Source organism: Anomaloglossus baeobatrachus, chromosome 1 (genome assembly GCF_048569485.1).
Source record: "Anomaloglossus baeobatrachus isolate aAnoBae1 chromosome 1, aAnoBae1.hap1, whole genome shotgun sequence".
Classification (NCBI taxonomy): Eukaryota; Metazoa; Chordata; class Amphibia; order Anura; family Aromobatidae; genus Anomaloglossus; species Anomaloglossus baeobatrachus.
In genome coordinates this window covers 553,356,895-553,378,406 of record NC_134353.1, presented here as the reverse complement: position 1 = coordinate 553,378,406, position 21,512 = coordinate 553,356,895, and positions in this window count along the sequence as shown.

Genomic DNA, 21,512 nt, shown 5'->3' with positions numbered 1-21,512 from the left:
GCAACGGCATCAGGCGGTCTTTAGCTTGACATGTCTTGGGAATAAGAGTCACACAGCTGAGGAGTTGTAGTCAGCTCTGCAGTCCGAGTTTAATAAATGGTTGTCTCCACTCAACCTGCAGCCTGGTAAGGCCGTGTGCGACAATGCTGCAAACCTGGGTGCGGCCCTTCGCCTGGGCAAGGTGACACACGTACCTTGTATGGCTCACGTGTTGAACCTTGTCGTCCAGCAATTTTTAACACACTATCCCTGCCTAGATGGCCTTCTGAACAGGGCACGAAAACTGTCTGCTCACTTCCGCCGTTCAAGCGCCGCAGCTGAGCGACTTGCATCGCTCCAGAAGTCTTTCGGCCTGCCGGTTCATCGCCTGAAATGCGATGTGGCGACACGCTGGAATTCAACTCTCCACATGTTACAGCGACTGTGGCAGCACCGCCGAGCCCTGATGCAATACGTCATGACGTATAGCCTGGGCCAACGAGATGCAGAGGTGGGGCAGATCACCCTGATGGAGTGGTCTCAGATCAAGGACCTATGCACCCTTCTGCACAGTTTTGACATGGCGACGAATATGTTTAGCGTTGACAATGCCATTATCAGCATGACGATTCCAGTCATTTACATGCTGGAGCACACGCTAAACACTATTCGGAGTCAGGGGGTGGGACAACAGGAAGGGGATGAACTACAGGAGGATTCATATGCGCAAGACACAACAACATCACCAAGGTCCAGACATTCATCATCACCAAGGCGCCAGGCATGGGACCATGGGGGACAGGGATCAACAAGGGCGCTGTTACGGTTGCTGCGAGCACTGGAGACTAAGTCCAGATTTCCTGCTACTGCACATGTGCGAGCGCTGGAGACTAAGTCCAGATTTCTTGCTACTGCACATGTGCGAGCGCTGGAGACTAAGTCCAGATTTCTTGCTACTGCACATGTGCAAGCGCCGGAGACTAAGTCCAGATTTCTTGCTACTGCACATGTGCGAGCGCCGGAGACTAAGTCCTATCTTGGAGCCATTGCACATGTGCGGGTGACATCATCGCTGACACGAGGTCACATGTCTCTGACACCTTCTATGCCGATTGGTCGCTGGTCATGTGCTTGTGATGCCTTGCTCGGTGATAGGCCAGCATGATGTCACTCCTGTCGTTCTGGCAGCGGATTGGCTCTGGTGTCCTCCATCTTGGATGAGGCACAGAGTCTATATAAGACCCTGACACACGCCGCATGGCGCTCAGTCCTCTTGGTTCATGCATAAGAGTAGTCGCTCTGTGCGCGTTCCTCTAGGCATTCCTCTGTCTATGCTAGGTGAGCGCTACCGGCAGGGTAGCGTTCTTATACCTTACAGCTTCGGCTGCTGTCCATATCCTTACCTCTTAGGGGAGTGGACATTAGAGATGAGCGAACCGGTCCCGGTTCGGCTCGAGGCGGTTCGCCGAACGGGGGGTCTGGCTCGAGTTCGGCTCGTCGAACGTTCGACGAACCGAACTCGAGCCCATAGGAAACAATGGCAGGCAATCACAAACACAGTAAAACACCTAGAAAACACCCTGAAAGGTGTCCAAAAGGTGACAAACAACTCACAACATAACACAAACACATGGGAAAGTGACAAGGACATATACTCATGTGAAAACAAAACAGCTGGACAAGGAAAAAGAGGGAGACACACAGATATATGAGTATATGCAAAGAAACATCGATTCCATTATTGTGCAACTTGAGCCCTGCTCATTTTAGGCTTCCAATCTGGATAAATTGCCTGAGCTCGCCACGTACGCCTTGAGGATCTTGTCGTGTCCTGCAGCCAGCGTTCTCTCGGAACCTGTCTTCAGTGCTGCTGGGGGTCTGCTGGCAGATAAGCACACGTGTCTGTCCACTGACAATGTGGACCTGGCTCTCAGAGGACTTTTCTTCCCCTGGGTCAGCCAGGGGAGGCGAAAGGCACGCGTATTTTTGAGAGTGCTTCATGCAAAGCATCTTTTTCTTTGTCAAAAGGGGGGCTCAACCGATGCCAGTCAAGTGGGGTGTGTGTGGCCCAGTTAGTGGCAACGAGGGAGACTGTGGTTGGAGTCCCCTCGCTGTGTCTCTAAAAGAACCAAGATGAACAAGTCATGGCTCTCAGAGGACTTTTCTTCCCCTGGGTCAGCCAGGGGACGGGAAAGGCACGCGTATTTTTGAGAGTGCTTCATGCAAAGCATCTTTTTCTTTTTCAAAAGGGGGCTCAACCGATGCCAGTCAAGTGGGGTGTGTGTGGCCCAGTTAGTGGCAACGAGGGAGACTGTGGTTGGAGTCCCCTCGCTGTGTCTCTAAAAGAACCAAGATGAACAAGTCATGGCTCTCAGAGGACTTTTCTTCCCCTGGGTCAGCCAGGGGACGGGAAAGGCACGCGTATTTTTGAGAGTGCTTCATGCAAAGCATCTTTTTCTTTGTCAAAAGGGGGGGTCAACCGATGCCAGTCAAGTGGGGTGTGTGTGGCCCAGTTAGTGGCAACGAGGGAGACTGTGGTTGGAGTCCCCTCGCTGTGTCTCTAAAAGAACCAAGATGAACAAGTCATGGCTCTCAGAGGACTTTTCTTCCCCTGGGTCAGCCAGGGGACGGGAAAGGCACGCGTATTTTTGAGAGTGCTTCATGCAAAGCATCTTTTTCTTTTTCAAAAGGGTGCTCAACCGATGCCAGTCAAGTGGGGTGTGTGTGGCCCAGTTAGTGGCAACGAGGGAGACTGTGGTTGGAGTCCCCTCGCTGTGTCTCTAAAAGAACCAAGATGAACAAGTCATGGCTCTCAGAGGACTTTTCTTCCCCTGGGTCAGCCAGGGGACGGGAAAGGCACGCGTATTTTTGAGAGTGCTTCATGCAAAGCATCTTTTTCTTTTTCAAAAGGGGGCTCAACCGATGCCAGTCAAGTGGGGTGTGTGTGGCCCAGTTAGTGGCAACGAGGGAGACTGTGGTTGGAGTCCCCTCGCTGTGTCTCTAAAAGAACCAAGATGAACAAGTCATGGCTCTCAGAGGACTTTTCTTCCCCTGGGTCAGCCAGGGGACGGGAAAGGCACGCGTATTTTTGAGAGTGCTTCATGCAAAGCATCTTTTTCTTTTTCAAAAGGGGGCTCAACCGATGCCAGTCAAGTGGGGTGTGTGTGGCCCAGTTAGTGGCAACGAGGGAGACTGTGGTTGGAGTCCCCTCGCTGTGTCTCTAAAAGAACCAAGATGAACAAGTCATGGCTCTCAGAGGACTTTTCTTCCCCTGGGTCAGCCAGGGGACGGGAAAGGCACGCGTATTTTTGAGAGTGCTTCATGCAAAGCATCTTTTTCTTTGTCAAAAGGGGGGGTCAACCGATGCCAGTCAAGTGGGGTGTGTGTGGCCCAGTTAGTGGCAACGAGGGAGACTGTGGTTGGAGTCCCCTCGCTGTGTCTCTAAAAGAACCAAGATGAACAAGTCATGGCTCTCAGAGGACTTTTCTTCCCCTGGGTCAGCCAGGGGACGGGAAAGGCACGCGTATTTTTGAGAGTGCTTCATGCAAAGCATCTTTTTCTTTTTCAAAAGGGTGCTCAACCGATGCCAGTCAAGTGGGGTGTGTGTGGCCCAGTTAGTGGCAACGAGGGAGACTGTGGTTGGAGTCCCCTCGCTGTGTCTCTAAAAGAACCAAGATGAACAAGTCATGGCTCTCAGAGGACTTTTCTTCCCCTGGGTCAGCCAGGGGACGGGAAAGGCACGCGTATTTTTGAGAGTGCTTCATGCAAAGCATCTTTTTCTTTTTCAAAAGGGGGCTCAACCGATGCCAGTCAAGTGGGGTGTGTGTGGCCCAGTTAGTGGCAACGAGGGAGACTGTGGTTGGAGTCCCCTCGCTGTGTCTCTAAAAGAACCAAGATGAACAAGTCATGGCTCTCAGAGGACTTTTCTTCCCCTGGGTCAGCCAGGGGACGGGAAAGGCACGCGTATTTTTGAGAGTGCTTCATGCAAAGCATCTTTTTCTTTTTCAAAAGGGGGCTCAACCGATGCCAGTCAAGTGGGGTGTGTGTGGCCCAGTTAGTGGCAACGAGGGAGACTGTGGTTGGAGTCCCCTCGCTGTGTCTCTAAAAGAACCAAGATGAACAAGTCATGGCTCTCAGAGGACTTTTCTTCCCCTGGGTCAGCCAGGGGACGGGAAAGGCACGCGTATTTTTGAGAGTGCTTCATGCAAAGCATCTTTTTCTTTGTCAAAAGGGGGGGTCAACCGATGCCAGTCAAGTGGGGTGTGTGTGGCCCAGTTAGTGGCAACGAGGGAGACTGTGGTTGGAGTCCCCTCGCTGTGTCTCTAAAAGAACCAAGATGAACAAGTCATGGCTCTCAGAGGACTTTTCTTCCCCTGGGTCAGCCAGGGGACGGGAAAGGCACGCGTATTTTTGAGAGTGCTTCATGCAAAGCATCTTTTTCTTTTTCAAAAGGGTGCTCAACCGATGCCAGTCAAGTGGGGTGTGTGTGGCCCAGTTAGTGGCAACGAGGGAGACTGTGGTTGGAGTCCCCTCGCTGTGTTTTACATGCTTTTAGAAGGGCATGAAATGGCTTGGAGGTTGACTTTCATCATATGCAAACTGTTGGCTACCAAAATGCTGCCTTTCCAACAACTGTGGTTATAGGCAATGAGGAACATACTGATGAAGATGAGACGCAGATACCCGATTGGGATGACAACTTAAATATTCGGTCAGGGCAAGAAGAAACTCGGTCTGAGGGGTAGGGGAGTGCAAACACAACAATTGATGATTAAGTTCTAGATCACACCTACTGTCAACCCACAGTCAGACACTCGAGGAGGTCAACAGAGGCGGTGGAGGAGGATGCAACCGACGTCGAAGTAACCTGGCGCCTTCCTGGACACAGTCGGAGCACTGGTAGCACGTCTACAACTGCATCCTCAGCCACCACTCTGCCTCTGAGCATTATTCGGGGTGGATCAACAGGTCGCATGGCCTCTAAGCCTTGCCTAGCCAGGTCCTTTTTTGACATAGAAAAAGATCGCCCAAATTATGTGATCTGTAAAATTTGTCATGGTTCTCTTAGTAGAGGTCAAAACCTCAGCAGTTTGACAACTTCTTCCATGAATCGTCACATGAATAAATATCATATGGCCCGATGGGAAGCTCACCGTGCTGCAATGCGGCCTAGCGGAGCGAACCATCCACCGCCTGCCCCTTCCAGTGCATCCGCGCGCTCGTCATCTTCTAGGACTGTGGGGACAGCTGTCACACCTGTTTTTCCACCCACAACTTCCACCACTGTAACCGCAACAGGCAGTTTGCTTGGTAGGTCGTCAGTTGGTTTGGAAGGGGAAACAAGTGAGTGTGTACAGCTCTCTCAGACATCGATAGCACCAACTTTGGATGAAGGCAACATCATGTCTCCGCCTGCACTTTCCTCACAAAGCTGCATTTTTCCAGGGACACCCGACTCAACACCGTCTACACACAGCAGCCAGATCTCTGTCCCTCAGATGTGGTCAAATAAAAGGCCACTTCCTGCGACCCATGACAAAGCGAAGAGGTTGACTCTATCCCTCTGTAAGCTGTTGACTACAGAAATGCTGCCTTTCCGCCTAGTGGACACACAGGATTTTAGAGACCTTATGTCTGTCGCTGTGCCCCAGTACCAGATGCCTAGTCGCCACTACTTCTCTAAGAAAGGTGTGCCCGCGCTACACCAGCATGTCGCACACAACATCACCGCTTCCTTGAGAAACTCTGTGTGTGAACGGGTGCATTTCACCACCGATACTTGGACCAGTAAGCATGGACAGGGATGTTACATGTCGCTGACTGGCCACTGGGTAACTATGGTGATAGATGGTGAAGGGTCTGCTGCACAAGTCTTGCCGTCCCCACGACTTGTGTGTCAATCCTCTGTCTGTCCAAGTTCCGCCACTGCTTCTGCATCCTCCACCTCATCTGGGTCCTCCACCTCCGCCCCAAGCCTGCCTGGTCAGGCCACCAGCGTTCTCACTGCGCAGAAGGAATCACGCACCCCTCATTACTATGCTGGTAGCAGAGCGCAACGGCATCAGGCGGTCTTTAGCTTGACATGTCTTTGAAATAGGAGTCACACAGCGACTGAGTTGTGGGCAGCTCTGGAGACTGATTTTGATAAATGGTTGTCTCCACTCAACCTGCAGCCTGGTAAGGCCGTGTGCGACAATGCTGCAAACCTGGGTGCGGCCCTTCGCCTGGGCAAGGTGACACACGTGCCTTGTATGGCTCACGTGTTTAACCTTGTTGTCCAGCAATTTTTAACACACTATCCCGGCCTAGATGGCCTTCTGACCAGGGCACGGAAACTGTCTGCAGTGCTCACTTCCGCCGTTCAACCGCCGCACCTGAGCGACTTGCATCGCTCCAGAAGTCTTTCGGCCTGCCGGTTCATCGCCTGAAATGCGATGTGGCGACACGCTGGAATTCAACTCTCCACATGTTACAGCGACTGTGGCAGCACCGGCGAGCCCTGGTGCAATACGTCATGATGTATAGCCTGGGCCAACGAGATGCAGAAGTGGGGCAGATCACCCTGATGGAGTGATCTCAGATCAAGGACCTATGCACCCTTCTGCACAGTTTCGACATGGCGACGAATATGTTTAGCGCTGACAATGCCATTATCAGCATGACGATTACAGTCATTTACATGCTGGAGCACACGCTAAACACTATTCGTAGTCAGGGGGTGGGACAACAGGAAGGGGAGGAACTACAGGAGGATTCATATGCGCAAGACACAACAACATCACCAAGGTCCAGACGTTCATCATCACCAACGCGGCAGGCATGGGACCATGGGGGACAGGGATCAACAAGGGCGCATGGTAGCAGGTGAGATGTTGAGGAAGGTGCAGGAGGACATGAAGATATGGAGGACGAACTGTCCATGGACATGGAAGACTCAGCAGATGAGGGGGACCTTGGTCAAATTTCAGTTGAAAGAGGTTGGGGGGAGATGACAGAGGAAGAAAGAACGGTTAGCACCTCTATGCCACAAACACAGCGTGGACTTGGTGCGCATGGCTGCGCAAGACACATGAGTGCCTTCTTGTTGCACTACCTCCAACATGACCCTCGTATTGTCAAAATTAGAAGTGATGATGACTACTGGCTTGCCACACTATTAGATCCCCGGGACAAGTCCAAATTTTGTGACATAATTCCACCCATAGAAAGGGACGCACGTATGCAGGAGTATCAGCAGAAGCTGTTACTCGATCTTAGCTCGGCTTTTCCACCAAACAACCGTGCAGGTGAAGGGAGTGATTCTCCCAGTTGTAACTTGACAAACATGGGACGGCCTCGTCATCTTCAACAGTCTACCCGTACCAGTAGGACCGTATCTGGTGCTGGTAACAGCAATTTTATGGAATCTTTTCATAATTTTTTTAGACCCTCCTTTGCAAGGCCACCAGAGACAACAAGTCTGACACATAGTCAACGGATGGAGAGGATGATACAGGAGTATCTCCAAATGAACATCGATGCAATGACTTTGCAAATGGAGCCTTGCTCCTTTTGTGCTTCAAATCTAGAAAAATGTCAAGAGCTCTCCAGTTACGCCTCGAAGATTTTGTCGTGTCCAGCTGCCAGCGTTGTCTCTGAACGTGTCTTCAGTGCTGCTGGGTGTGTGCTGACAGATAAGCGCACGCGTCTGTCCAGTGACAATGTGGACAGACTGACGTTCATCAAAATGAACAAGTCATGGATCCAGAAGGAATTTACTACCCCTGTGTCATCCTGGGGAGAGTAAATGCTTGTGGATTTGGAATGTGCTTGATGCAAATCAAAACATCCTGTTTGCAACTAGGGCACAAGTGCTGCCACTGATAAGGTGTCTGTGTGGGGCCCAATTTTTGGAAAAAAAGGGAGACTCCGCTTGGAGTAACCCTTGCTTGCTGTGTTTTTTAAAAATGATACAAGATGAACAGATCTGAAGGCAAGATGAAGCCAACATCATGTCTCCGCCTGCACTTTTCTCACAAACCTGCATTTTTCCAGGGACACCCTACTCAACACCGTCTACAGACAGCAGCCAGATCTCTGTCCCTCAGATGTGGTCAAATAAAAGGCCACTTACTGCGACCCATGACAAAGCTAAGTGGTTGACTCTATCCCTCTGTAAGCTGTTGGCTACCGAAATGCTGCCTTTACGCGTAGTGGACACACAGGATTTTACAGACCTTATGTCTGTCGCTGTGCCCCAGTACCAGATGCCCAATCACCACTGCTTCTCCAAGAAAAGCATGCCCGCGCTACACCGGCATGTCGCACACAACATCACCACTTCCTTGAGAAAATCTGTGTGCGACAGGGTGCATTTCAACACAGATACTTGGACCAGTAAGCATAGACAGGGTCATTACATGTCACTGACTGGGCACTGGCAAACTATGGTGAGAGATGGAGAAGGGTCTGCTGTACAAGTCTTGCCGTCCCCACGAGTTGTTTCAATCCTTGTTCTGTATGTAGAAGTTAATACACTGCTTCTGCCTCTTCAACCTCGTGTGGGTCCTCTACCTTTGCGCAAACCCTGTGTGGTCAGGCCACCCTTCCTTGCAACTGCGCACAAGGACTACCACACACCTCCTTACTATGCTGGCAGCAGAGCTCAATGCCATCAGGCGGTCAAAGTTTTACTTTGAAATGTATGGGAAATGTGAGTCACACCGCTATTACAGAGAATAGTAGTCAGGCAGGGTCAAAACATTAATTGAGGAACAGGAACATAATGGGACGGCCAGGACTTAATCAGAAAACAAGCAGAGGTGAAATGCGTATCGGCCAACAAGGTACATAAACAGCAAGCAGGAAAAGTAGTCAGGTAACAAGCACACAAAATCATAAAACTGAACTGGGGGTAAAATTAACCAGAGGTTCATAGCTATGTCTGGCAGTGGTCTGCAGACAGGATGGGCATAAAAAAGGGTGTGGTGTCTTCCCATTGGTTGTAGCTGAATGATGGTATTTCATCTGTGAGATACCCACCAGCTACATTCAGCCAGAGATTCTGCATCTGTCAAGGTAATGCAGCCCAGTGGGTGAGCATAACCTGCGTCCACCTGCGCCGCTGGCATCGACTACTCTCCCATCATCAGCACTATTCATGAAAGGAACACGTTGTCACCTGGCGACCGGAGTACAAATTGACGGAGCGGACTCCGTTGGTGACTTAACAGCCGTGTGCGGCAATGATGCAAACCTGGCTGCGGGCCATCCTCAGGGCAATGTGACACACGTGCCTTTTATGGCTCACGTGTTGATCCGAATTCTCCAGCAATTTTTAAAACACCATCACGGCCTACATGGCCTTGTGCAGCGGGCACGCTCGCTATGTGCTCACTTCCATCGTGCGCACACAGCAGCTCAACAACTTTCATCACTCCGGAAGTCTTAGGGTCTGGCAGTTAAACGCCGGAAATGCGATGTTCCGACACGCAGGAATTGGAATCTGCACATGTTGCAGCGTGTGTGGCAGCACCGCAGAGCCCTGCTGAAATACGGTAAGACATATAGCCTGGGATAAGTTGATCCAGAGGTGGTGCAGATCACGCTGCTGGAGTGGTGTCAGATCAAGGACCTATGCACCCTGCTACACAGTTTTGAAATGTCGACGAAGATGTTTAGCACTGGCAATGTCATTCTCAGCGTGACAATTCTGGTCATCTACATGATGGAGCACACTGTAATTATTATTCGGAGTCAGGTGTTGGGACAAGAGGAAGGGGAGGAAGTACAGGAGGAGTCATATGCGGAAGGGATAACAAGATCTACGAGGTCCAGATGGTCAGCGGCACCTATGCGGCAGTCATGGTGAGGGAGAGGGATTAACACGGGCGCATAGTATCAGCAAAAAGTGTTGATGAAAGTGCAGGAGCCCATGAAGAAATGGAGGACGAACTGGCGATGGGCATGGAAGACTCAGCAGATGAGTGAGAGCTTGCTCACATTTCGGTTGTGCGAGGTTGTGGGTAGAGGGCAGAGGAAGGATGCACGATTCTCACCTCTCTGCCACCAACACACCAAGGACTTGGTCCTCCTGGATGCACAAGACACATGAGCGCCTTCTTGCTGCACTACCTACATGACCCTCGGATTGTATGAATTTGAAGTAATCCTGAATACTGGGTTGCCACACTGTTAGATCCCCGGTACAAGACAAAATTTGGCGAACTAATTCCTGCCATAGAAATAGACGCACGTATACAGGAGTATCTGCAGAATGTGGTACGCAATCTTAGATCTACTTTTCCACTAAACACCAGTGCTGCACAGAGTGAATCTCAACACTTTGTCATGGATAGGAGGAAATGGTCTTTTACTTGTCCACATCGGAGGGACCGAGGGATGGCTGCTGTGCTGAGATGGCGTTGAGTACGGTGTCCCTGCACAGTTGCACTTTTGGTCATATCCCAAAATGAGTTGAAAAAGGACAGATGCTGTTGGAAAGGGGAACAGGTGTGTTGGAAAGGGGAAAAAAATTTGGGTCCGTGGATTTGGTGGTTAAACAACTGTAACATTTGCTGAAGAAACAACATCTGTTACAGTGGGACTGGCAGATTTGGATAAAGTGGTATATAATCTGTGACCGCTATATAACAAAAATTAATAAGAAAAGAAAGAGAAAGGTATATATCACCTTCAGCAGTCAGTGTCCACCGTGCTCCCAGTTGGAAAAGGAGAGGTTGGCAACTTGAAGGTTTGGTGGAGGATACAGAGCTGTGTGGCTATGAAACTAATAGTAGCCTGAACCGAGTTAGACGCCATTCGGATCTGGAGACTGTGAGCCCTGTTAGCGTCACAGGGTCCACATGCCCACCCAGCCCAGGAACTCCCTGTTAACAACACAGGGGCCATTGAGTACGCTGACCGTGTGCGTAGGGGCCACACCTGTGGACAGCAGGCGCATCAGCAGCAGCAGGCCTGTTAATGCCACTGGGCTGCACAAGCAGGACTGTTAGGACAGGAGCTGGTCTTAACCGTTCTGCGTTACCAACTGTGGTGGTGGCCTGCATCCACCACCCTATCCCTGCCTACCTCTGGCCTAAAGCCGCAATGGGTTCAACACATGGAGGTGTGCTCTTTCGGAGCATAATAGAAGACTGCGCACCTCCTTGTTGGCTCCAGCCCCTTTTATAACCTGGGTCCGCCCCAAACCAGGGTGAACCACAATGCACCTCCTGGAGACAAAAGCAGAGTGACACGTCATGAGTGGCATAACTAGCGTCCTATTTGGAAACGCAACTTCAATGATGACCTCATGGCTGCCATGACCCAAACACCTCACCAGTCATCGTCTGACCATCAATAATGCGGTGACAAGTCATAGGTGTGGGCCTCTGCAAGCCATTTGGGAGGACACCTGATGCCCTGTGGTCTATATGGGACCCCCACATCAGGGCCAGGGCCAAAGAGTTCATTACCGGACCTAGTCTCTGATGCAGGAAGTGCCTGAGCATGCTCAGTAGCATGAAATACAGTCTCTGAAAAAAGACTATCAGCTTTAGCATGGTGTCTAGGCACAAAACAGGACTTAGACCCGGCACAGAATGCAAGCACCTGTGCAAAGAGGCTTTTCACACTTAGTGTGGGAGCATGCGCTGTATCCCGAAATGAAGACTTAGCGTCAGGAATGGCACAGTCAGGCTGAGCATACTCACTAGGCGAAACACTGTAATTATGCTGCAGCTGGGGTACATCGGCACACGCATGCGCACTAGCTGCCTCTCCACACTTAGACGTGGAGGGGAAATTTGTCTTGGAGATGCTGTCTATGAACAGAAGGAAAAGCTAAAGGAAGCCTGACTTTCTATCCCTCCGAATTATGAAATGCAGCAATGAATTCCATGAGTTTGCTATAACATTAGCGTAGCTAAATGTGCATGAGGGTGTGATGTAGAGGTGCTAGAAATAGCTTGTCACCAGTGGGGCACTAATGGAATACAACAGCCAGTTCTATGATGCCACAAAATGGCAGTATTTTGTGCTATCATTATAGCTTATTAAAAACAGAGCACGAGGTTGTCATGCACAGGTGCTGCACATAGATTTGCAGTAGTGTGAATAGACAAAAGTACAATAGCCACGTTTAGGATACAACTAGGTACACTGAGTGTTTGCTACTATAAATGGCTGAGTTTAAAAAAGTTTGAGTGTGCAATGCAGGCAGACGTGCTGCAAATAACGTTCCAATACTGTGAATTGACAAAAGTACAATAGCCACGTTTAGGATACAACTAGGTACACTGAGTGTTTGCTAGTATAATGGCTGAGTTTAAAAAAGTTAGAGTGTGCAATGCAGGCAGACGTGCTGCAAATATCGTTCCAATACTGTGAATAGACAAAAGTACAATAGCCACGTTTAGGATACAACTAGGTACACTGAGTGTTTGCTACTATAAATGGCTGAGTTTAAAAAAGTTTGAGTGTGCAATGCAGGCAGACGTGCTGCAAATAACGTTCCAATACTGTGAATTGACAAAAGTACAATAGCCACGTTTAGGATACAACTAGGTACACTGAGTGTTTGCTAGTATAATGGCTGAGTTTAAAAAAGTTAGAGTGTGCAATGCAGGCAGACGTGCTGCAAATATCGTTCCAATACTGTGAATAGACAAAAGTAAAATAGCCACGTTTAGGATACAACTAGGTACACTGAGTGTTTGCTAGTATAATGGCTGAGTTTAAAAAAGTTAGAGTGTGCAATGCAGGCAGACGTGCTGCAAATAACGTTCCAATACTGTGAATAGACAAAAGTACAATAGCCACGTTTAGGATACAACTAGGTACACTGAGTGTTTGCTACTATAAATGGCTGAGTTTAAAAAAGTTAGAGTGTGCAATGCAGGCAGACGTGCTGCAAATAACGTTCCAATACTGTGAATTGACAAAAGTACAATAGCCACGTTTAGGATACAACTAGGTACACTGAGTGTTTGCTACTATAAATGGCTGAGTTTAAAAAAGTTAGAGTGTGCAATGCAGGCAGACGTGCTGCAAATATCGTTCCAATACTGTGAATAGACAAAAGTACAATAGCCACGTTTAGGATACAACTAGGTACACTGAGTGTTTGCTAGTATAATGGCTTAGTAACAATGAGTTGTAGTGTGCAATGCAGGCAGACGTGCTCTGCAAATGTCTTTGCACTAGTGGGACTATAGCAAAGTCCAATAGCCACGTTTAGGATGCCACTAGGTACACTGAGTGTTTGCTAGTAAAATTGCTTAGTTTAAAAAAGTTGGAGTGTGCAATGCAGGCAGATGTGCTCTGCAAATATCTTTGCACTAGTGGGACTATAGCAAAGTCCAATAGCCACGTATAGGATGCCACTAGGTACACTGAGTGTTTGCTAGTATAATGGCTTAGTTAAAATGAGTTTGAGTGTGCAATGCAGGCAGACGCGCTATGCAAATGTCTTTGCACTAGTGGGACTATAGCAAAGTCCAATAGCCACGTATAGGATGCCACTAGGTACACTGAGTGTTTGCTAGTATAATGGCTTGGTTTTAATGAGTTGGAGTGTGCAATGCAGGCAGACGCGCTCTGCAAATGTCTTTGCACTAGTGGGACTATAGCAAAGTCCAATAGCCACGTATAGGATGCCACTAGGTACACTGAGTGTTTGCTAGTATAATGGCTTGGTTAGAATGAGTTGTAGTGTGCAATGCAGGCAGATGTGCTCTGCTAATGTCTTTGCACTAGTGGGACTATAGCAAAGTCCAATAGCCACGTATAGGATGCCACTAGGTACACTGAGTGTTTGCTAGTATAATGGCTTAGTTAAAATGAGTTTGAGTGTGCAATGCAGGCAGACGCGCTATGCAAATGTCTTTGCACTAGTGGGACTATAGCAAAGTCCAATAGCCACGTATAGGATGCCACTAGGTACACTGAGTGTTTGCTAGTATAATGGCTTGGTTAGAATGAGTTGTAGTGTGCAATGCAGGCAGATGTGCTCTGCTAATGTCTTTGCACTAGTGGGACTATAGCAAAGTCCAATAGCCACGTATAGGATGCCACTAGGTACACTGAGTGTTTGCTAGTATAATGGCTTAGTTAAAATGAGTTTGAGTGTGCAATGCCGGCAGACGCGCTATGCAAATGTCTTTGCACTAGTGGGACTATAGCAAAGTCCAATAGCCACGTATAGGATGCCACTAGGTACACTGAGTGTTTGCTAGTATAATGGCTTGGTTTTAATGAGTTGGAGTGTGCAATGCAGGCAGACGCGCTCTGCAAATGTCTTTGCACTAGTGGGACTATAGCAAAGTCCAATAGCCACGTATAGGATGCCACTAGGTACACTGAGTGTTTGCTAGTATAATGGCTTGGTTAGAATGAGTTGTAGTGTGCAATGCAGGCAGACGCGCTCTGCAAATGTCTTTGCACTAGTGGGACTATAGCAAAGTCCAATAGCCACGTATAGGATGCCACTAGGTACACTGAGTGTTTGCTAGTATAATGGCTTGTTTAGAATGAGTTGTAGTGTGCAATGCAGGCAGACGCGCTCTGCAAATGTCTTTGCACTAGTGGGACTATAGCAAAGTCCAATAGCCACGTATAGGATGCCACTAGGTACACTGAGTGTTTGCTAGTATAATGGCTTAGTTATCAGTTGGAGTGTGCAGAGGACAAGAGGGTACAGTGGCAGGATTGTGGTGCTCTGGGTAGAGGAATGGAAGCCTGCCTTTCTATTCCTTCCTAATGGTGAAATGCAGGTAGGAAATCCCTGACCTGGGCTACACAGACGCTGTTGCTGTTTGCAGGACCTGTCACCTATGGCTCTCTGACCCTGCCGGTTGGAGCCCTTAAAAGGACTGCTATAAAGTGCTCTCCCTAAGCTGTCTAACGCTGTGTATGCAGCGCATACAGCTGTATCGGCTATAGGACTCAGGAAGACGGAGCTGCGACAGTGATGTCTGACACCAAAGACGCAGAAGGCAGATAATGGCGTCCGTGAAGAAAATGTCCGGTTTTATAATGCAGGGACATGTGACATGCAGATCCTATCACACATGCCGTTGCTTCTCTGGCTCAAAGTCCACTTAGCTGTGTGTGTGTCTGGGATTGGCTGACATGCTGGCCCGCCCCACAAGACGCGCGCACTTAGGGAAGGAAGACAAGAAAAAAAAAAAAAAAAAATGGCGATCGCCATTATAGAAACAGCAGTGATCTGAAGGCGCTGTTCACGCACACTATACACTGAAATGTGATAATAGTTTGATTCACAGAGTGACTTACACTATTACAGCAGAAACCAAGCTATGATTTAGCTGTTTTTTGGCTGCTAGAACCGTTCTCGAACGTTTCTAGAACTACCGAGCTTTTGCAAAAAGCTCGAGTTCTAGTTCGATCTAGAACATGCCCCAAAATCACTCGAGCCGCGAACTGGAGAACCACGAACCACGAACCGCGCTCAACTCTAGTGGACATAGGCAGGTGCCTGAGGCACATGGTCTGGCTGGGCCTTGTGGTTCGACTCGTAGGTGGACGTTGCCGCTAGGGTAACGTTCCTTATACTGCGACTAGCAGTTGTTCGTATCCTCGCACACTAGGGGAGCGAACAGAGGTAGGAGCTTTGTGCGGCTTACGCTGCTGTTCGTCTCTTTTGCACCACTAGAAGAGCGGACCTAGGCAGGTGCCATATCTAGTGGTTCGTGTCCTCGCACACTAGTAGAGCGAACGCAGGTAGGAGCTTTGTGCGGCTTACGCTGCTGTTCGTCTCTTTTGCACCACTAGAAGAGCGGACCTAGGTAGGTGCCATTTCGCACACATTGCCTTTGTCTCTGTGATTATTAACAGAGATCATTCCACACACCCTCCAAGTAAGGGAGGAATTGCTTTACTTTCTTATTATATCCTTCTGTGAGTTAACAAAGGTATTGCACTCTGCCATAGTCTGCAGCAGAGTCTTTGCACGGTGGACCCTGACTGTCTGATACTCCTTTAGGTTATTATCAGACAGCCCCCCGTAACAGGCGCATAGTAGCAGGTTAAATGTTGAGGAAGGTGCAGGAGAACATGAAGAAATGGAGGACGAACTGTCCATGGACATGGAAGACTCAGCAGATGAGGGAGACCTTGGTCAAATTTCAGTTGAAAGAGGTTGGGGGGAGATGTCAGAGGAAGAAAGAACAGTTAGCACCTCTATGCCACAAACACAGCGTGGACTTGGTCCGCATGGCTGCGCAAGACACATGAGTGGCTTCTTGTTGCACTACCTCCAACATGACCCTCGTATTGTCAAAATTAGAAGTGATGATGACTACTGGCTTGCCACACCATTAGATCCCCGGTACAAGTTCAAATTTTGTGACATAATTCCAGCCATAGAAAGGGACACACGTATGCAGGAGTATCAGCAGAAGCTGTTACTCGATCTTAGCTCGGCTTTTCCACCAAACAACCGTGCAGGTGCAGGGAGTGATTCTCCCAGTTGTAACTTGCCAAACATGGGACGGTCTCGTCATCTTCAACAGTCTACCCGTACCAGTAGGACCGTATCTGGTGCTGGTAACAGCAATTTTATGGAATCTTTTCATAATTTTTTTAGACCCTCTTTTGCAAGGCCACCAGAGACAACAAGTCTGACACATAGTCAACGGCTGGAGAGGATGATACAGGAGTATCTCCAAATGAACATCGATGCCATGACTTTGCAAATGGAGCCTTGCTCCTTTTGGGCTTCAAATCTAGAAAAATGGCCAGAGCTCTCCAGTTACGCCTTGGAGATTTTGTCGTGTCCAGCTGCCAGCGTTGTCTCTGAACGTGTCTTCAGTGCTGCTGGGTGTGTGCTGACAGATAAGCGCATGCGTCTGTCCAGTGACAAAGTGGACAGACTGACGTTCATCAAAATGAACAAGTCATGGATCCAGAAGGAAATTACTACCCCTGTGTCATCCTGGGGAGAGTAAATGCTTGTGTATTTGGAATGTGCTTGATGCAAATCAAAACATCCTGTTTGCAACTAGGGCACAACTGCTGCCACTGAAGGGGTGGGTGTGTGTGGGGCCCAATTTTTTGAAAAAAGGGAGACTCCGCTTGGAGTAACCCTTGCTTACATTGTTTTTAAAAAGAGCCAAGATGATCAAGTCATGGTTCAGCAAAGACTTTATCTACCTACTCCAGAGTCATCCTGGGGACGGTTAATTATGGCGTATTTTTGAATGTGCTTGATGCAAATCTAGCTGTGAAGTGTACAATTGGGGCACAACTGCTGCCACTAAAGGGGTGGGTGTGTGTGGGGCCCAATTTTTTGAAAAAAGGGAGACTCCGCTTGAAGTAACCCTTGCTTACATTGTTTTTTAAAAGAAGCCAAGATGAACAGAGCTGGGATCAGGAAAGACTTTGCTACCTACCCTGGTGTCATCCTGGGGACGGTTAATTATGGCGTATTTTTGAAATGTGCTTGATGCAAATCTAGCTGTGAAGTGTACAACTGGGGCACAACTGCTGCCACTGAAGGGGTGGGTGTGTGTGGGGCACAATTTTTGGAAAAAAGGGAGACTCCGCTTGGAGTAACCCTTGCTTGCTGTGTTTTTTAAAAGGAGCCAAGATGAACAGAGCTGGGATCAGGAAAGACTTTGCTACCTACCCCGGTGTCATCCTGGGGACGGTTAATTATGGCGTATTTTTGAATGTGCTTGATGCAAATCTAGCTGTGAAGTGTACAACTGGGGCACAACCGCTGCCACTGAAGGGGTGGGTGTGTGTGGGGCCCAATTTTTGGAAAAAAAGGGAGACTCCGCTTGGAGTAACCCTTGCTTACATTGTTTTTTAAAAGAAGCCAAGATGAACAGAGCTGGGATCAGGAAAGACTTTGCTACCTACCCTGGTGTCATCCTGGGGACGGTTAATTATGGTGTATTTTTGAATGTGCTTGATGCAAATCTAGCTGTGAAGTGTACAACTGGGGCACAACTGCTGCCACTGAAGGGGTGGGTGTGTGTGGGGCCCAATTTTTGGAAAAAAGGGAGACTCCGCTTGGAGTAACACATGCTTGCTGTGTTTTTTAAAAGGAGCCAAGATGAACAGAGCTGGGATCAGGAAAGACTTTGCTACCTACCCCGGTGTCATCCTGGGGACGGTTAATTATGGCGTATTTTTGAATGTGCTTGATGCAAATCTAGCTGTGAAGTGTACAACTGGGGCACAACTGCTGCCACTGAAGGGGTGGGTGTGTGTGGGGCCCAATTTTTGGAAAAAGGGAGACTCGGCTTGGAGTAACCCTTGCTTGCTGTGTTTTTTAAAAGGAGCCAAGATGAACAGAGCTGGGATCAGGAAAGACTTTGCTACCTACCCTGGTGTCATCCTGGGGACGGTTAATTATGGTGTATTTTTGAATGTGCTTGATGCAAATCTAGCTGTGAAGTGTACAACTGGGGCACAACTGCTGCCACTGAAGGGGTGGGTGTGTGTGGGGCCCAATTTTTGGAAAAAAGGGAGACTCCGCTTGGAGTAACACATGCTTGCTGTGTTTTTTAAAAGGAGCCAAGATGAACAGAGCTGGGATCAGGAAAGACTTTGCTACCTACCCCGGTGTCATCCTGGGGACGGTTAATTATGGCGTATTTTTGAATGTGCTTGATGCAAATCTAGCTGTGAAGTGTACAACTGGGGCACAACTGCTGCCACTGAAGGGGTGGGTGTGTGTGGGGCCCAATTTTTGGAAAAAAGGGAGACTCGGCTTGGAGTAACCCTTGCTTGCTGTGTTTTTTAAAAGGAGCCAAGATGAACAGAGCTGGGATCAGGAAAGACTTTGCTACCTACCCCGGTGTCATCCTGGGGACGGTTAATTATGGCGTATTTTTGAATGTGCTTGATGCAAATCTAGCTGTGAAGTGTACAACTGGGGCACAACTGCTGCCACTGAAGGGGTGGGTGTGTGTGGGGCCCAATTTTTGGAAAAAAGGGAGACTCCGCTTGGAGTAACCCTTGCTTACATTGTTTTTTAAAAGAAGTCAAGATGAACAGAGCTGGGATCAGGAAAGACTTTGCTACCTACCCTGGTGTCATCCTGGGGACGGTTAATTATGGCGTATTTTTGAATGTGCTTGATGCAAATCTAGCTGTGAAGTGTACAACTGGGGCACAACTGCTGCCACTGAAGGGGTGGGTGTGTGTGGGGCCCAATTTTTGGAAAAAAGGGAGACTCCGCTTGGAGTAACCCTTGCTTGCTGTGTTTTTTAAAAGGAGCCAAGATGAACAGAGCTGGGATCAGGAAAGACTTTGCTACCTACCCCGGTGTCATCCTGGGGATGGTTAATTATGGCGTATTTTTGAATGTGCTTGATGCATATCTAGCTGTGAAGTGTACAACTGGGGCACAACTGCTGCCACTGAAGGGGTGGGTGTGTGTGGGGCCCAATTTTTTGAAAAAAGGGAGACTCCGCTTGACTCCGATTGGAGTAACCCTTGCTTACATTGTTTTTTAAAAGAAGCCAAGATGAACAGAGCTGGGATCAGGAAAGACTTTGCTACCTACCCTGGTGTCATCCTGGGGATGGTTAATTATGGCGTATTTTTGAATGTGCTTGATGCAAATCTAGCTGTGAAGTGTACAACTGGGGCACAACTGCTGCCACTGAAGGGGTGGGTGTGTGTGGGGCCCAATTTTTGGAAAAAAGGGAGACTCCGCTTGGAGTAACCCTTGCTTACATTGTTTTTTAAAAGGAGCCAAGATGAACAGAGCTGGGATCAGGAAAGACTTTGCTACCTACCCTGGTGTCATCCTGGGGACGGTTAATTATGGCGTATTTTTGAATGTGCTTGATGCAAATCTAGCTGTGAAGTGTACAACTGGGGCACAACTGCTGCCACTGAAGGGGTGGGTGTGTGTGGGGCCCAATTTTTGGAAAAAAGGGAGACTCCGCTTGGAGTAACCCTTGCTTGCTGTGTTTTTTAAAAGGAGCCAAGATGAACAGAGCTGGGATCAGGAAAGACTTTGCTACCTACCCCGGTGTCATCCTGGGGACGGTTAATTATGGCGTATTTTTGAATGTGCTTGATGCAAATCTAGCTGTGAAGTGTACAACTGGGGCACAACTGCTGCCACTGAAGGGGTGGGTGTGTGTGGGGCCCAATTTTTTGAAAAAAGGGAGACTCCGCTTGGAGTAACCCTTGCTTACATTGTTTTTAAAAAGAGCCAAGATGAACAAGTCATGGTTCAGCAAAGACTTTATCTACCCACTCCAGAGTCATCCTGGGGACGGTTAATTATGGCGTATTTTTGAATGTGCTTGATGCAAATCTAGCTGTGAATTGTACAACTGGGGCACAACTGCTGCCACTGAAGGGGTGGGTGTGTGTGGGGCCCAATTTTTTTAAAAAAGGGAGACTCCGCTTGGAGTAACCCTTGCTTACATTGTTTTTTAAAAGAAGCCAAGATGAACAGAGCTGGGATCAGGAAAGACTTTGCTACCTACCCTGGTGTCATCCTGGGGACGGTTAATTATGGTGTATTTTTGAATGTGCTTGATGCAAATCTAGCTGTGAAGTGTACAACTGGGGCACAACTGCTGCCACTGAAGGGGTGGGTGTGTGTGGGGCCCAATTTTTGGAAAAAAAGGGAGACTCCGCTTGGAGTAACCCTTGCTTACATTGTTTTTTAAAAGAAGCCAAGATGAACAGAGCTGGGATCAGGAAAGACTTTGCTACCTACCCTGGTGTCATCCTGGGGACGGTTAATTATGGTGTATTTTTGAATGTGCTTGATGCAAATCTAGCTGTGAAGTGTACAACTGGGGCACAACTGCTGCCACTGAAGGGGTGGGTGTGTGTGGGGCCCAATTTTTGGAAAAAAGGGAGACTCCGCTTGGAGTAACACATGCTTGCTGTGTTTTTTAAAAGGAGCCAAGATGAACAGAGCTGGGATCAGGAAAGACTTTGCTACCTACCCCGGTGTCATCCTGGGGACGGTTAATTATGGCGTATTTTTGAATGTGCTTGATGCAAATCTAGCTGTGAAGTGTACAACTGGGGCACAACTGCTGCCACTGAAGGGGTGGGTGTGTGTGGGGCCCAATTTTTGGAAAAAGGGAGACTCGGCTTGGAGTAACCCTTGCTTGCTGTGTTTTTTAAAAGGAGCCAAGATGAACAGAGCTGGGATCAGGAAAGACTTTGCTACCTACCCTGGTGTCATCCTGGGGACGGTTAATTATGGTGTATTTTTGAATGTGCTTGATGCAAATCTAGCTGTGAAGTGTACAACTGGGGCACAACTGCTGCCACTGAAGGGGTGGGTGTGTGTGGGGCCCAATTTTTGGAAAAAAGGGAGACTCCGCTTGGAGTAACACATGCTTGCTGTGTTTTTTAAAAGGAGCCAAGATGAACAGAGCTGGGATCAGGAAAGACTTTGCTACCTACCCCGGTGTCATCCTGGGGACGGTTAATTATGGCGTATTTTTGAATGTGCTTGATGCAAATCTAGCTGTGAAGTGTACAACTGGGGCACAACTGCTGCCACTGAAGGGGTGGGTGTGTGTGGGGCCCAATTTTTG